This window comes from Lipotes vexillifer, unplaced genomic scaffold (assembly GCF_000442215.2).
Source record: "Lipotes vexillifer unplaced genomic scaffold, Lipotes_vexillifer_v1.1 scaffold982, whole genome shotgun sequence".
Taxonomy (NCBI): domain Eukaryota; kingdom Metazoa; phylum Chordata; class Mammalia; order Artiodactyla; family Lipotidae; genus Lipotes; species Lipotes vexillifer.
This window is the reverse complement of record NW_006789467.1, coordinates 556,399-573,849: the sequence shown is the minus strand read 5'-3', so window position 1 is coordinate 573,849 and position 17,451 is coordinate 556,399. Positions and strand designations below refer to the sequence as shown.

General features: G+C 35.9%; 1 protein-coding gene across 1 annotated transcript in view; it reads right to left on the bottom strand.

Moving 5' to 3' along the window:
* COX10 (cytochrome c oxidase assembly factor heme A:farnesyltransferase COX10) overlaps positions 1-17,451 on the bottom strand; it is a 109,481-nt gene that overhangs the window by 44,393 nt on the left and 47,637 nt on the right. The window lies entirely within an intron of this gene.

The following is a 17,451-nucleotide window of genomic DNA, read 5'->3' as shown; positions in this document are numbered from 1 at the left end:
GGGAAAGCCCCCGAAAGTGGGGGGCCCGCGATATGAAAAAAAAAAAAAAAAAAAAAAAAAAAAAAAAAAGCCTTACAGATCATGTACTAGTCTCTCTTCTGTGAAGCAGAGAAATCCTGAATTTATGTGCCAGGAAAACAGTAAGTAACTACCACTCCCACAAGCAGCCACAGCAAACAGAAAGGCAAATAGACTTTTATAATTAAATCTGTAATGATGAAAAACAATGTTGTGTAATGAATGTCTTTATAAAAACACAGTCTGCCGAACTACCTAACCATTAAGACATTTATTTCAGTTTATCCGTTGACAGTGACTTTTATTCCATAACGAGACGTGACTAAAATACTTCTCATTCTTTAAAAGACAGTCTTTACAGGTATAATACAAATTAATAAGACAAGTCACACTGGGAAGAGGGGGTTGGGACTTTGTCAACTGATCTTTAACAGATAAATTAGCACTATAACTTATAATTAGGCTTAAAAATCCCAGACAATATCCACATATGAATTCTTGAAAGAATATATGAGGAATAGCAATAAAGCAGAGTCTAGTTTATACTAGTATAATTTTTCAAAATGACAGCTCTTATAATTGAATATATTTGAGAGAATATGTACCTTAAAAATACATAAATGAGAATATATACCTCATTTTATTTATCATAATGTGATGACTTAAAAATTAATTCTATTAAAAGTTTTTTTTTAAAAGAAAACTACCACCACAAATCAAGATTTTGAAAGCTATGCAACCAAGAAATCAGATGTAACACTGCAATTAAATGAACAGGCTGGCTGAAGATTTACTGACCACATATATTACATGATATTTAATAATCTAAATTTTGTATTGCTTCATAACAAGTCAATGAGATTACTATTATGGATATAAAATGCCTGAAATTAAAAACAAAAACAGGAATATGAAAATAAGAACATATTATTTCAATATCATTTACAAAAGAAAAAGAAAACGTTCTTATGAAGGGCAGTAAGGAACTCTAAATTTAATGAGCTTAGTTCGTTTCTAATAAATTCCACTTCTTGAACTACATATCAAGGAAATGATATAGAAGTATAGGAGAAAACTACACGATAAAAATTTAAAACGTCTGCTGCAGGGTTGCTTTTAACAGATAAAAACTGGAAGAGGACTAAAGGAACGGTTACAATGTGGTAAGACACCTTGATGGAACATCAGGCAGTCATTAAAGATGATAATCAAGACTCTAATAATCTGGGAAAATGCTTCAAACACTAATAATATAGATTATAGTTTATAATTTGTTCAGAGTGGTGGGTCTATGGATTTTTGCTCTCTTTTCCAATTTTGTTTTATTATAATAATGAGAAAAATAATAAGCACAGAGTAAATTAAACAGATAGATGTGGCTACATTTAAAGAAAGATTTGCAGATGGTCTGGGAGTATTTTTAAAAATTAAATGTTACATTACATTTTCCAAACCACATTAAATCTTTTAGGTTTTCCAAAACACATTAGAAATGTAAAAGTTTCATCACAAATGCTTTTGAAGGTTAGTTTGAGGGAGAAAGGCCCTTATAAACATGGCAGGTCAAGCAGACTTAAGAGAAGAGGCTTCTTTTAGAAAAGGTTTCTTCACTTTTAAGAAGTCCTCAAACCTATATTTTCCATAGCTTTATTTGTTTATTCATGGCTGTAGCTCGCTAAGGCCATATTTCTCAGAAGTTTTGTTTTATTTTTACTATTATAGCATACTCTGATTTGCTCAAGAATTTACAGACATTTATTAGTCCAGCAAGCTGAGGACTACCAGCTGAAACCATTTCTGATACTAAATATTGGAGGTGACAGAGGGATTCTTCCACATAGAAGGCCCTCAAGTGTGCACATCTGTAGTTTTTCCACTTTGAGCTGTCATGCTGATGAACAAAATACCTAAGTTTGCAATCACTGTGCACTTTTATTTTATTTTACTGCTAAAAAATCTACTGACTTAGACATTACAAAAATATAAAGCTAGGTTATTTCATTTGAAACTGTCTTATGAAAGCTTAAATAATAAAATTGTAAAACCTTTTATTTTGATCAGCTTTTTATTTGAAAGGCAGTGCACATTCTCAGCTATGGATTTAGTAATGAAGGAAATATATTTCCCACGAGGTGACCAGCGAATTTGCTATGCATAAAATAATTGATGGGTCCTGGCTAATATTGTGAGGGTTCATTCAAATGTTAGCTTCTCACGATAACCAGTCACAACTTGAAGCAGGTGAAAATCTATAGTTACTTTCATGACTAAATGAATGTAACGGACAAGCAAACACACAAGAGCAATGGGAAAATGCCTTCTTAATAATGAGGAGGCTACAGCAATGCACTGACTTATTCTGAACAAATCAGGAGTAAGTACCGCTATTAGCTATTACTCACCGAGGGTTTACTATTCCCACGCCTGGGCTCAATGTTTTGTGTATTAAGCCTTATCTCCTGTAGGTAGGTATTACCATTAACTTCATTTGAAAGTCGAGATAACTGAAACCCAGACAAGTAATTAACCAGGGTCGTAAGGCTTGGATTTGAACCTGGGCTGCCTGAGTCCCTGTGCTCAATCATGGCCCTACACGCCACCGGGTACAGGAGGCTTGAGCGTGAGACACGGCTGGGATGAGGATGCTCTGAGGGGCTGTTGAGATGGAGACCCTGGCCCCAGATCACAGTCCAGCTCGGGAGATAAGATACTTAATTTATAAAATAATAAGAGGCAGCATGATAAGATTCACAGAGATGCAGACGATAACTGCCAAAAATAAGGTTCGGAGGAAGGAAAGATTGTGAGTCTCAAAACTGGTACATTTAAAATCTGGCCCACCAGGCACTGGGGTACAAGACTCCTGAGAACTTTTAGCAAAAGTCTGTGTTTACTTGTGCAGCTAGCACTTAAGAATTGGTAGGGCTAACCCTTCACAAGTAAGAAATACAAACTTTAAAACCACTTCCTGCCACCAATATAGCAGTTACCATCAGGGGTATAATAATATAAAGAATATGTTTCGGGGCTTCCCCGGTGGCGCAGTGGTTGAGAGTCCGCCTGCCGATGCAGGGGACACGGGTTTGTGCCCTGGCCGCGGAGCGGCTGGGCCCATGAGCCATGGCCGCTGAGCCTGCGCGTCCGGAACCTGTGCTCCGCAACGGGAGAGGCCACAGCAGTGAGAGGCCCGCGTACCGCAAAAAAAAAAAACACAACAATATGTTTCAAATGATTTTATTCTTTTCCAAAAGAACCACTGACATGCTTAACTGCAGTGAAAACACAAAGTATTGGACACAATTCCAATATCCAACAATATGGGCTTAGTTAATGTAAATTTTGCTTTATTTGTATAATGGCATAATATACAAAATGTTTAAAGCCTTTTAAAAGCAAATGATATTGAGTGACTTGGAAAGTTCATGATTCGGTATTAAGAGAAAAAAATAAAATTATGACATGCCATATACAGTACAGTGCCTATCTGTGTATGTGTATTGAAAAAGATTGGACAAGAGCTATAAACCAATATATTATAACTGAGGGATGCTATTCCCTCTCTAAGGACATTTTATTCATGTGTGTCCCTTTAATGATCACCACTGTATGAAATATTTGAAAGAATACTTCAAGAACATTTTGGTATTAAAGAGCTCTGATAACAATCACAAAACTGTAATTGTAAATCTGCATGGAGAAAAACAACATAGAAACATAAGCGATTTGTCTAAGGGCACGCTGATGAATCTCGATATAAACTGCATTTGACAGCTGAAAATAGCAGTGATTTCCCGATACCGAACTGAAGAGATCCCCACTCCACCCCAGCTCCTGGAATGTCAGGACTCAAATCCCTCTGTCCTTTTGACACCCCAGAGAGTGCCCTTTCCAGTCTATCTTAATGCTGTTTATTTTTTCTCCGTTCACCCATTTATTTTAAAGTGATTTGTTTTAGAAAGTTCTTAGAGTCTGTAGATAAGCATGCGTCAGAATCCTAACCACAGTCTTTTAACACTATCCTTAAGATTTTCTGTATTAAAACATTAAATATGTAATAACCCGTAGGGAGAATTATTTTTATTCTCCTTATCTTTGCTCAGTGTTTTAAAAGAAGTGTAAATATTTTTTTACTTTCACTTTATATACATTCATTTCCAAAAGGAAAATCACTAGGTTAAAAGCTATAAATACTTTTGGATCTACCACTCAGACATATACATATTGTATTCACTATAATAATCTAATATTTGTTTCATAACACTCACAAACTTACCGTGTCATTAAATGCTATTTGGAAATGCGACTTTTATGATGTTCATAGTATGCCATTATATGGATAAACATAATTTAACGGAGCCCATTTCTGTATGTTGAAATTATGTCTAACGAATTTTAATACATAAAATACATGCACGTATTTTGATAATTTAAAACATTTCTAGAAATGGAATTGCTGGGTTGAGGGGAATGTACATTTTTAACAATTTTATACTATACTTCAAAAATTTCCCTCCAGAAAGACTGTCTTAATTTACATTCTCAACAGCCTGAGAGGGCCTGCCTTCCAGCATCCTTGCCAGCATTAGGTAAAACAATTTAAAAAAAAAACAAGCAAAAAAACCTAAAACATCTTTGCTCATTTAATTTCTCATTGATTTAATAAAAGATTTCTCATTGACTTAAGAAAAAGATTTCAACATAGGATGTAAACTAAACCTTACAACTTTACAAAAAGTCTTTAAGTTAATAAAGCGTTGATTGTTAAAATGAAGTCATCAGCACATGCAAATATCTGTGTGAACAGACTACAGTCATGCATGTTTTTCTGTCTCCTTTCACTATAATTAATTCCAAACACTGTGAATCAAGGTAGAGTTCTTGTTCTGCTAACCACATAAATCAGATAATCACAAAAAAGAACACCGCAGCAAAAAATGCATTTTGAAGGAGGAGATTCACTCTAAGTCTTGACATGCACAGATCCAAAAACAAGTACAGCATTCACACCACAAAAGCCTCAGCTGGGCTTTATGGTGAGAAATTTCCTACAACATCAGTATGGTGCAGCCAAGCCAACAGCAAAAAAGGGGGTTAAGCAAACTGGTAATGAATGAAAGCAAATCTAGACTTTTGGGTTAAGTAGCAAGCAAAACATCTAAAAAAAAGGTATATATAATTACCCAGCTTTTCCTTAAAAGGATGCTTATTACTCAGAGGTCAAGTGAATAAGTCACACCTCATTTTTCTGTCATCTCTGAGAAAGAAAACGATGCACACAAACTAATTTTCTAGATTAATGAAGTAATTTTCTATTTTGAATAGCCAAGTATTTATAAAATTAAAATCAGTTTTTGATGGAAATGTTTCCAAAATCTCTCCTATTTCTGAGCTTTCAGAACAATTTACTGAGCCTCATCTGACCTTGTTTGCAATGACTCAGGATGCTTGCCTTCACAGGAGATTGCTCGAACTCCTAAGCTTTTAAAAATAAATCACCTTTACTTTTCTTTGTTTTGTTTTACGCCAGTGTTTTCTTCCTCTTTACCTTCATCTCTAATCCTTATTACTTTTAATTTTCTGTCATTACTTAAAAAAAAAAAAGAAAAAAAACAAGGCTAGATGGGGGCAGGGGTGGGGGGTAGGAGAGGACAACCAACCAAACTACTTGATTAATTAAATGCAATTATCAAAGGCAGCGCTTTTAGGGTGTTTGTTCCTCAATCTCTATTCCACGCCCTTTACTGTGCAAATGCCTTTGCTTCTCTAGGTTTGAAAAAGGATTTCAACTGGAGGACAGAGGTGTGACTGACTTGCAATACTGAAATCTAACCGTTTCAATATGGTTGAAATGGGTGAAGGTGGTCAAACGGTACAAATGCCCAGTTATAAAAAAAATAAATCTGGTGATGTGGTGTACAGCATGGTGACTATAGTTAATAACACTGTATGTATATTTAACCAGTTGCTAAGAGAGTAGACCTTAAAAATTCTCATCACAAGAGTAACAAATTTGTAACTGTATGGTGATCACTTCATAATATATACAAATAGCAAATCCTAACGTTGTACACCTGAAACTAATATAATGTTACATGTCAATTATAGCTCAGTTTAAAAGGATCTAAAAATTCTAATAGATGCAGTAATAAGACTATGAAAAACAGTAATTCCATATTTGAACAAAAATTTAGAAAATGCAGATGATGTTCTCTATACACATTTAGAGAAAAATACAAACATTCTATTGTTTCTACAATATAATGCTAGAAAGGCTCCATGTCTAGTACAGTGTTTTTCAAAGTGCAGTTCAGGGGCCGAGTGCATCAGAATCCTCTGTGGTACTTAATTACAAATGCAGATCCCTGGGCCCCGCCCCTGACCTTCTAAAACAGAAGAACATCTAGGAGTGGGGACTGGAGCCTGCCTTTTCCATCAGCTCTGCAGGTGAGTCTTTATATCCATAAAATTTCAGAACTACTAATCTAGAATCTAAAGCCGGTGGGGTGCTTGCGACATGCTAACACACTTTTGTTCCCAATAAAATAGCTGCATGAGCTCCAAAGAAACTTTATCATTATGATAATGGTTAATTACCAAAATTATTCAAAGATTCCAACTTCTGATTTAAAAAAAAAATCAAAGTAAAGTGTGTCAACAGAACCAATAAACTAAACTGTGAAGGAAAACAAAGACCACTCCACGTAAAATCTGTAAGAGTCAACTATTCGCAAATGAACAGCTTTGCAGTATGGATCTTTGTGCCCACAAGGTAATGACAGAGATCTAATCATATATATATTAGGTTAACTTTAAAGATAATTTTTATATGTATAGTTATGCACAGCTGCTCTTTATTCAGAATGAAAGAAAAAACATAGTGCTATGCTTTGGCCTTGTGGACAGACTCAAAAAGCATTTTGAAAACATGAAGGCGAGTTGGTAACCTGGCTATGGTGTCACGTGATGTTTTTGCAAGACGTTACCACAGAGGGGAACTGGGTGGAGGGTATATGAGATCCCTCTGTATCATTTCTCACAACTGCATGTGAGTCTATGATGATCTCAAAATAAAGAGTTTAATTAAAAAAAAACAAAACAAAAACCTCCAAGGGCACTGATTTTACCCAGGTCTGGTCAAAGAACTACCGCTTTGGAAGGCATACTTTCTGCTACTGAAGTTAAATGACAATGCTGGCTTTTTTAGCTTATTAAGCTAGCTGATTTCAAAATTCTCTCCGAAAGTGTACTACACCACACATATTCCTTGGGAACAGGTTTAATTTCCTTTTTATGTGCTTGTGATCCCTTTTTAGAGGTGAAACCATCTGTGTCCCACATACAAAGCAAAATTAGGCATCTTACAGTCATTCTGTGCCTCTGAAACCCTATCTGACAGAGGCGATGCTTTTCATCTTCCAATATGAGCAACCATTAAGGTAATTCTAAGACCCAGTTAATATTTTCCAGAAAACAGACATTTTCTAACACGTAAGTTGTTTACTAAAGCCAACAGATACTGTAACTTTGTATTTTTATCTCGATTTTCTTTAAGAGCACGTTAACAAGCATGTAGCATATCATCAATAATATTCTCAAAGGTCACAAGTGTCAGAGACAACTCGATGAAATGTGAAAAACTATACTCTTTAAAGATCTAGATGGAATGGATTGTGAAGAATCATTGTTTTTTTCCTTCAGACACTAACATTCGTTGAATTTGAAGACATTATGCGGTCTGCATCACGAAGCCTTTTAGTTACAAGTAACTGAAAAACTGTTATTAATATTTATTGTGTAGAAAGGAATTCTTTAACACCAAAGCAAAGAACCAAAGAGAGCTCAGAGACACTGGCTCAAAGAACCGCCGTGAACACCAGGGTTCCTCTCTGTAAAAGTCACGTCATTCAGCATCTACGTTATTTTAACATGTTCACAAAAAGAAAAGATTTCTGTATGGTAACACAGAGTCTCACTTACGTCCCATAAAGTCAATGCAGACTAAAACTTCACTAATTAAGACTGTACTAGAACTAATGAAAAATCTGAATTAAAGACTAATTTTTCTTAAAAAGGATGTTTCCTTCCTTGATTTCAGTTATGATAAAGGTTTCATGAATTTAAAACTTTACTTAATCATTTTTTTCATCACCCATACTAGAGTCAGGATGAAACTGATTTCCATTTAGAAAACTCTTTCATTCTACAGAATACCATTTCGTAGTTTTAACAATATTTGGTGTTGGTAGTGACAGCAGGCATTTAAAATGCTTGATAACCAACTGTTTAAGTATCTTCAAATATATTTTGTCAAGTACTCTGTATTACACAATGGGTATAATTACAAATCATGTTTGTTAATTCAATGAATTACACCATTAGCTACAATGGGGACATATAAACATAGACACAGTGCCCACACTCAAAGATTACTCTTAATAAGAAGAAACTCTTCAAGAACTTTATTATTCTGATTTAATTTGAAAAATAATACTGGATTTCTTCAGAAATATTCCATAATTTGAACCTTTCACAAATCCAGCTAGTACAAATTAGTGTAATTTTTTTTTTTCTTTTTTTTTTTACGGTACGTGGGCCTCTCACTGTTGTGGCCTCTCCCGCCGCGGAGCACAGGCTCCGGACGCGCAGGCCCAGCGGCCATGGCTCACGGGCCCAGCCTCTCCACGGCACGTGGGATCCTCCTGGACCGGGGCACGAACCCATGTCCCCTGCATTGGCAGGCGGACTCTCAACCACTGCGCCACCAGGGAAGCCCAAATTAGTGTAATTTAACTGCAGCTACAGTAATACAGATTAATGGATAACCAGAGGTCCCCTTAAAGCTTCCTCTAATGTATGAGTCACAAAAGTAATTTATTAACAATTCCTTTATTTAGTCCTAAATATGCATTTGTAAAATACTTCTAATTATTTTAAAAAATACATTCAACAAACTACAGTTATTACATTTTTGATTTTTTGTTTTCACGGAAAGTACAAAAGTAAACTGCAGCCCAATCCAACTAAATGAATACAGTCTAATTACTGAAATACTAAGTTTTAAAGTTTTACTCCATCATTTCTAATAAAGAAAACTAGTGAATAAATGGCTTATTTTTAATAAATTGCAGGGAAATTCTAGGAAAGTTTTTCAAATTCACGTTAACCCAAGCTTCATCTGGTCCCTGTGTAAAGAACTTCACAAGCATCACACATCCCCTCAATAAAGAAGCTACAAGAGTTACCACATTACAAATTTTTAACTTAAAATGTTCAACAAAATCTCCAACTGACTGAACTGTACTGTTTTCTTTAGGAATTAAATAAATCTAAAAGGAACTAAACTCAAAATCAGAACGGTTAAAAAGTTCTAATGACACAATTCTTTCAACATTAGATTATTAAATTTCTATAGTAACAGTGCATAATTTTTCTCTAATACTACCCAAAGATTTTTTTATGCTATGATTTAGCATCAGCATAGGCATAGAGTAAGTAAAAATAACCAGGATTATCCTTTGATATAGTTTCTTAGCACAACACATTTCTTTTTCTTCTTTGCAAATAATTTAATAGGTTACAGGTTAAAATACATGTATATCCCACAGAAGATTTAACACTTTATCAAAAACTGTTCTACAATAGGCCAATATAATTGTCAGATGGGAAAAAATACATAAAATTTTATTTTTTAAGATTAGGAGAACATTATGGTTAGAAAATTTTTAAAAAACAAACTTTTATGCTCAGATACTATGACCACCATTCATTAAAGTGCTTATAAACCCAAAGTGAGAGAAAGCAGAGAATCAAGCTAACGCATATTTAGTAATACAAGGATCATACCTCCATGTTGTTTAAAATTGATACATCAGTTGTTTTACTTCATATAAAACTTTTTCAGGTGAATGGATTTCACCATCTACACTTATCCTCCTTCGGAATTTAAAATAACAAAATTACAGAACCTGGTTTCATATACGCATCTTAGGCACAAGTGATTGAACAGCTGTGGAAATCTACGTCTCAAATATCAAAAATTCCTGATATAATAAAATGGTGTAAACTTAAACCATCCATTTCTAATCCAATTACTTTATCTCCTCATCTCATCTGCAATGATTTCATGATGTTTGGATAAGGAATGATGTGGCATTTTGTTCATGATTAAATTGTAACGTAGAATGTAGAAATATTATGGAAAGGGAAACTCAAACAAAAGCAAGTTCAAGTATTTTTAACAAAACTATAAATGATGAAAATGTATAGATCACTAAGGAAATGTCTATTTAGAAGGAAGTCATAAACAATTCATCTGTTCATCATTTTATCATTTAATCCCCCAGTTTTTTTAGTTGGAAAATGCTCTGAATGAAAGGGACTTTGTCAAAAAGCTACTGGCTTTGGTTTCAGAATCTCCTTCCTAATTACTCTACCCACCTGATGAATGCCAAGATTGCAACACACAAATCAGTGTTCTTTATTATACTGAGTCTGTCCGTCTAACACTCCTGTGCATTTGCTACTATCACATGGTAACAATATAGGCTGTCGTAAAATAATTTTAAGGGAAAAATCTGTTTCATAATTTTTTAATATTACTGCTTTCTAAATTACTGCCATTAGAATATTTGAAATGGAATGTTCTCTGTTTCATTTGCTGCATCCAGCGTATTTTATGGTATAATGTGATCACCCGGTCACACTCAGTGACCTAAAACTATCCCACTGAGCAAAGCCGCAGCCAGGACAGAGCCCTTCTCTCAGTGAAAATGAGCTGAGAATTGGAGCTTCCTCCTCCTACTCCCTTGATTTTTGCTAAGGGGTCCTGCCAGATATGGTGACAGTTTTAATGTCTCCCTAGCGCCCCAAGAGGGGAGGAAAGGCAGAGGCAGAGGACCTCCCGTGGACGGAGGAAATCAGGCCGGGGAACAGAAAGGAAACACAAGCTAAGGCAGGGCTTTCTGCGTCTCTTCTAACTGATCCCCAGGCTCTATGACAGGCTACCCATACCTGCCTCCCAGAGCTGCTGTAAGGGTTACGGAACCGCACGGGTGCAGCATCTTCGTCTGGCATGTGCTACGTGCTTCTTTATTCCCACCCTGCAACCGGCATTCAACAGTTTCTTAGTTTGAATGAACCTATTCCCACGGAACGTTTGAAATTTCTCCGCCTCACAGACTTATTAAATTACCTTTAAACAGCGTTTCACAGCTTACATAATGCTTTAACATATGTTATTTCACTTGAAAGTGTTTTGTCATAGACACAACCTTAGGTAAAATGAGATGGGTAGGTCTGTGCCACTTTTTGCCTCTGTGTATCATATCCTGTTTGGTTGTTCTAGATTTTCTCTTGGGCTAAGATTTACCTGCATGAAACTGAGGTCTTTTGGCTACAAAGACTGTTGATGCAAACTTCTAACCACAACATGTAAGTGATACATAGCAGGGGCCATTCAAAATACTTAACCACCAATAGAGCACGGGCCTGGGGCTAATCCAAAGAGACGCTGGCCCCCCAGCTCTCACCCCTGCTCTGATGTCTATGGAGTCCTGGGCGCCGGGTGGGTGGATGCCTGACTTACCAACCCATAGGTTAACAGCCAGCATCTCCTGACTAGCAGCCCTGCACATAGGTTTTTATCCCCGTGTTTAAAGTGGACCGTTTAGGTCCAGTGGTATAGACTCGGCGCTTCCACTGCATGGGGCGTAGGTTCAATCCCTGGTCAGGGAACTAAGATCCCCCATGCTGCGTGGCACGGCCAAAAAATTTTAAAAATAAATAAAGTGGACCGTTGGGCTATATGGGGGGATGCTAGAATGGGCCCCGAGAACTCATTCTTCTAATCTCATGTACAGTCTTCAACTCCCTGGATGTCCCTTCACGTACATTATACATGTTCGATGCCCCTAAAAATGGTCTTCTGTGATATAAACATTTGTACATCAGCTGACAAATAAAATATCTGAGCTATTACAAAGTGTGGTTTTCTACCTCCTCGCATTTGAGTTTAGCTGCGCTATTCTGTCTCAACCGTAGTATTAGCGAAATTATTTAAATATTTTACTGAGTCTTCTCTCATATTTACAAAATGAGTAGAAAACAGAAAATGGAAAGCACAGGGACTAGTGATCAGAGAAACTGAAGAGGAAAACCTGCGCCTAAAGCTTGTGCCCTCTGGCTTTTATTTATTGGATTAAGCTGGGAGATGGTGTATGTGACGGTGAAGAAGATGCTCAAAATTTTAAAGCACTGAGAAAATTTTGGACATAAGTACTGAAGATCATGTTTAATTAGGAACTGGAACTAAGACTTCAAAGATAATCTTAAACTGGACAGGAGTATTCAGAACCCCTAACAACAAGGAAATTGATCTGTTTACACCTTTATATTTAATATATAAAGCAGCTTTCTTAGGCTTTAAAAACCAGTTTCATGCTTTGTTTTCTAATTATAAAATCAGAAAAAAAATAGAAAAATAAAAGATAAACCATAGTACTGATACTCACATACAAAGTTAATATATTTTTATCTCTATCTCCCTATATACTGCTCTGAATATGCTCTTTCACTTAACATTATAGAGTGAACATCATTTGTGTTTAAAAAAATTATAGATCTATATACACATACACACATACACACACATACATATACAAATAGATCTACCTCATCACCTGTAATGACTGCAGAGTATTTCTTTCACTGGACAAATCAAGATGTATTTAAACAATCTCCTTTTAGCTTTTCCTGAGCAGCTTTTTGGTTATTCTTCTAAATTACAGTAACTACTTAGAAATGCCTTTTGACTTTCTCTTCAATAAACTGCCCTTTTAAGATGTCTATAAATCAATGGCCATTTGGCCCTTCATTTAAATGACTTGAATACATCCAAGCTACACATCACAATGAAAATCCAATTGTTCACTTACTCGACAAGAATTTTATTAGGCATCTATTATGTGCTGCTGGGGATACGGTAGGGAACTAGGTTCCTGATCTAGGGGAACCACTAGTCAATGAGGGCACAACCAGAGACCAGCCACTGTGTGAGGGCTCTTCAAACACAGCCTAATTCGGGGGTTTTCACACAGTGTTTGAAGAACCCCAAAGTTCTGTGAAGGTCCCTGAAAAGTCTTCTGTTACAGGGAATGCTGGGGGAGAAGAGGAGCAAAGGAGGAGGGAAAGGTGGGGGGCAGGAAGAAGAGGAGAAAAGAAAGCTGCAAAGGAGACAGAGGGGAGCAAAGATGAAGATGACAACCAGGAAGATGGCCCGGAGGATGCGAGATGGCAAGTCGGTGAGGACCACAGAGACGACGGCCAGGAAGACAAGCGCGATGGTGAGGAAGACGGCAAAGGAGGAAGTTCTGAAACCAACTGACCTAGCTTAACCCTTAGGAAAAATTCTACAGGGTAGATGTTACAGGCCTCTCAGTTCCTGCGTTGAGAAAGCTGGGGTTCAGTGAGATTGCCTGGTGACAAAAATAGTACACCTAGTAAGTGGAGCGGGAAATTGACTCTGGGCCTGTTCTGCTCCCAAACTTATGACCTTCACCAGGACATTATTTGATGGACTTTGTCTATTACAGATCAGTTGATCATTACAGAGGCAGTGACTGGGCTTCAAATCTTCCAATCACTGATGGACATTACTCAGATTTTATCTTAAAGAGGCAAATCTACTCAGTAACAGTAATATATCTAGTGTCTTTACTTGCAGAAATATTTTACAATTATGGGAGCAATGTCTTCCTAGGAAGGGAGGAATAATCCTGAGGGGGCACAACACACTCACCCACAGGATTCTTACTTCTTCCGTGTAATTTAATTGGGGACTAAAATCTCTCCATTTACGTCCAAAGGCTTTTACTTCCCTGACTTTTGTTGAAGCCGCAGACTGGCAGAGGCTGACTTCAGCACGTCCACTCCAGCCCCCCAGAGGAAGAGATGTGGGAAGATGTTGGGCTCACAGGTGTACACACGTGGGGTTAAGGAGTATCACAAGCTATAACTTATGCGCGCTTCTTAATACGCGACTACAGTGTCTCCTGGACAAGTTGGTGCTCAGGCTGAAAAAGGAGGAGGAGGCTTACCACCTTTATTCTTCAATAAATAAAGAAAAAAAAACATCAAGCATATCTGGCTGTATTTTACGCATACTCTTCCCGACCTTTTGCTTTCATGGCTCTGCAAAAGTGGGCTTTTCTGCAGGCGTGCTTCCCAAGTAAGGAGGTCTGTTTTTGTGGAGCACAAAGAACCTACATCTTCACATCTTTTGCTAAAGGGACGCATGGCTTACAGTGTGATGAAGAAAATGATTGAGGTGATTATGAGTAGTTTTCTCAAGGGGCCTTAAAGAAACAGAGTAAAGGCAAACAAAAATATAGGAGGCTGAAAGAGCTGGTCTACCCACATAAGCCTAAATAAAAATAGCTCTCCTACATAACCACTGAGAGTAAGATCCTGGTAAAGATTACAAAAGATGCAGATACCACAGGAAGTTTTAAGCTGATTCAGACAGTATGTGTATAACTGGAAATCAAACAATGGAATTCAGGTAGGAGAAACTGAGAACTTGAGTTAACAGTTCTTTATGGCAAGGGGCTCATCAGCTGAGGAAAGGTTACATTATTTATATACCAATGCAGAAATATAAAGTACTATTTCATCAAAGGGAAGAAATTTCATTTCTGCAAACTACAACTGAAGCATAATGGACCTGGCAATCTCTTAAATCTAAAGAAAAAGATTTATTTTTACTAACGCAAAACGGGTGTTTAAAAAAAAATAAATGTAGAAATACAGATTTTAGAAATGTACCTTGAGATATACTCTTCTTGAACACTTTTGTTTGGGTTCTGTACTCCTGCTGTAACTCGGCCCAGCTGTACAATCATAAATCCATCCATAATGTACTTAACTGCCCCCTCTCAAAGCACCCTCTCCCCTCCTCCACAAACCTTTTTATTTAATTATCTAAATATCTGAGGTGAAAGCATTTTTACAAGAATTCACCATGCATGCAAAAAAAAAAAAAATAGAGAATCCCTACTATATGCACACCCTATTTGGAGAATTCATAATTTGTATCATAAGTCATTCAATTTTAATGGTTTATTCTGACCAAAAGAATATTTGCAAAGAGTTACTTTCTATCCAGAAATATAAAACAGCATAAAAAGAACACAAGTATTATAATCAAGTCATAACTGAAAAAAAGATATCTGATACTTAGTATTTTTTTAAATTAATAACTGCAGGAACAGTTTTTTTGTCAAATAAGCATGTTCACAGCTAACATGTTGTCGCATAAGTATAGGACAAACAAACAAACAAAGATTACAGCTGAAAATGCAAATGCTCAAAATTGCAGCATTAAAATGTAGATGAAACAACACAATTTATAATCCTTTCATGTTTTAATCTACTCATAAGCATATGAGTAGTTTTTCATATCTTTTTTTTTAACTAAAAATTCAGTTCAGTGAAATTGCTTATTAAACTATTAGAGGTACCAAAAGAGCAAAATTTAACAGAAAATGTCTACACTGTAAAAAAAAAAAAGAACTAAAAAAGATAAATCAGATTTATACACAGCATCTGCAACAAATTTGAGGTACTGGCTAGGGCTTCAAGATTCCATGCTATAATTTAAAAACCACACACACACATACACACACACACAAGATTCAAATTACTATTAAAAATGCAACTTTTGAAAAAATTAAAAACACTTCTGAAGGTGGTGCTAACTTTGATGTGGCTGTGTTACCAGACTGTTTTGGTACCTGAGGGCAAAACAGTAACTTCTCAATAGCGTGTAATTAATAGAATAACAGCTAAGTGTGCAAAAAAAAAAAAAAAATTACTTTTTATTTTTAAGTACAGAATGACAGTAACAATATTAACAGTCTAAACATAGGGCAAATGCATAAATTCTCAATGAAGCACAGTCACACACATACAGTTTTTATTTAATAGAAGTCACTAGCTCAAATGACTAGTTCTTAGTTTTGACCTACCTGAATAATAAGTAGAATGCATTTACTGCATTTGAATTTTTGTTCAATAATCTTAAAACTTCCTCTAGGGAGAGAAAATTTAAAGTGAGTATGGCTTATTTTTATTTATAAATGTTAATGCTTTACCTCAGAATATATCTTACCTCTCCCTCCTCACCACCAGTATGTAAATACATGAGAAAAATGAGGTAAGAATAATAAATAGCTGAAATACGCTTATTATGGCAGAGCTGTCGCCAACCCCACTATAATGTCTCAGTGGTATAACTTTACTTAGTGGTAGCACCAGGAAAGTAGATACAGGAAGAACAGTCTTCAGAAAATAATGTATTCAAAACATTAAATTTATGAAAACATACACCTACAGTAGAGAAGTTGCTTTAGTAAAGAAAGCAAATAGCTTAAATTTACCATTGCTCCATCATCTACTTTTAAACCAACTCTCTTTAAAAGAGATGAAGTTAATTCAAAAGTTAGTTATACCATAGTCTTGGTCAAATTAAACTATTTTCTTTCAAGATTATATTTCAAAGATTTAAATATGAAGCCTCGCACTTTCAGTCCTTTGCACCAAACATGTGATTCTATTATTCAAGGAGAGACGAATTATAGTTATAACAATCTATCTCTTCTAAAGTTAAAAACAAGTCAGAAACCAAATCAATATGATTCAGCATATTTCGGTAATGCTCATAGTGATTAATACTTAAATATTTCCTTGTAATTTTAAACACTAATAAAACATTGCAGAGAACAAAAAATATATAGATGTTAATACTGCAAGAGCTTGAGAGAATTAAACACAGTCACCAGAGGAACACTAGCAAGCTCACCCCATGGAATCACACCCCTTCGCATGTCTCCGCCCAACTCCACCCAACGACACTCCCCTCCTCACACACACTCGCATACCAGTGAGCTTAACAAAGTCGATTTTCCTCAAAACAGTAAGACAGACAGAACTGTAATCACTTTCACCATTAAACACACTTGGTTCAATTAAATGGCTTGAAAAATGTATACTAATAAAAGTGTAGAATACCCTATTAACATATAAACACATCTATATAAAGTCTGAAAGTTGCAAAGAGAAAAAGAGTTACTTTCCGCTAATTAGCTGTGGTAACAGGATGTTTATTAAAGCTGGATTTATTTTTAAAATATACATTATACATCTTTAAAACGAGGAAGAGGATTACAGAAATCAAAAACTTTTAAACCTGTGTTTGAATGCCCTAATTCAAGAGTTTATACTGAACCTTTTATTCAATGGGCTGACTAAAGGAATGTAAGTTAGCGAGACCCAAATGGCTTAAGTTTAAATGGATATTGATGGAGAAGTAAACATTTGGGTACATTTTAAAATAAAGATGAAATGGTAAAGTGCCTTCAAACTAAACATATTTAAAAT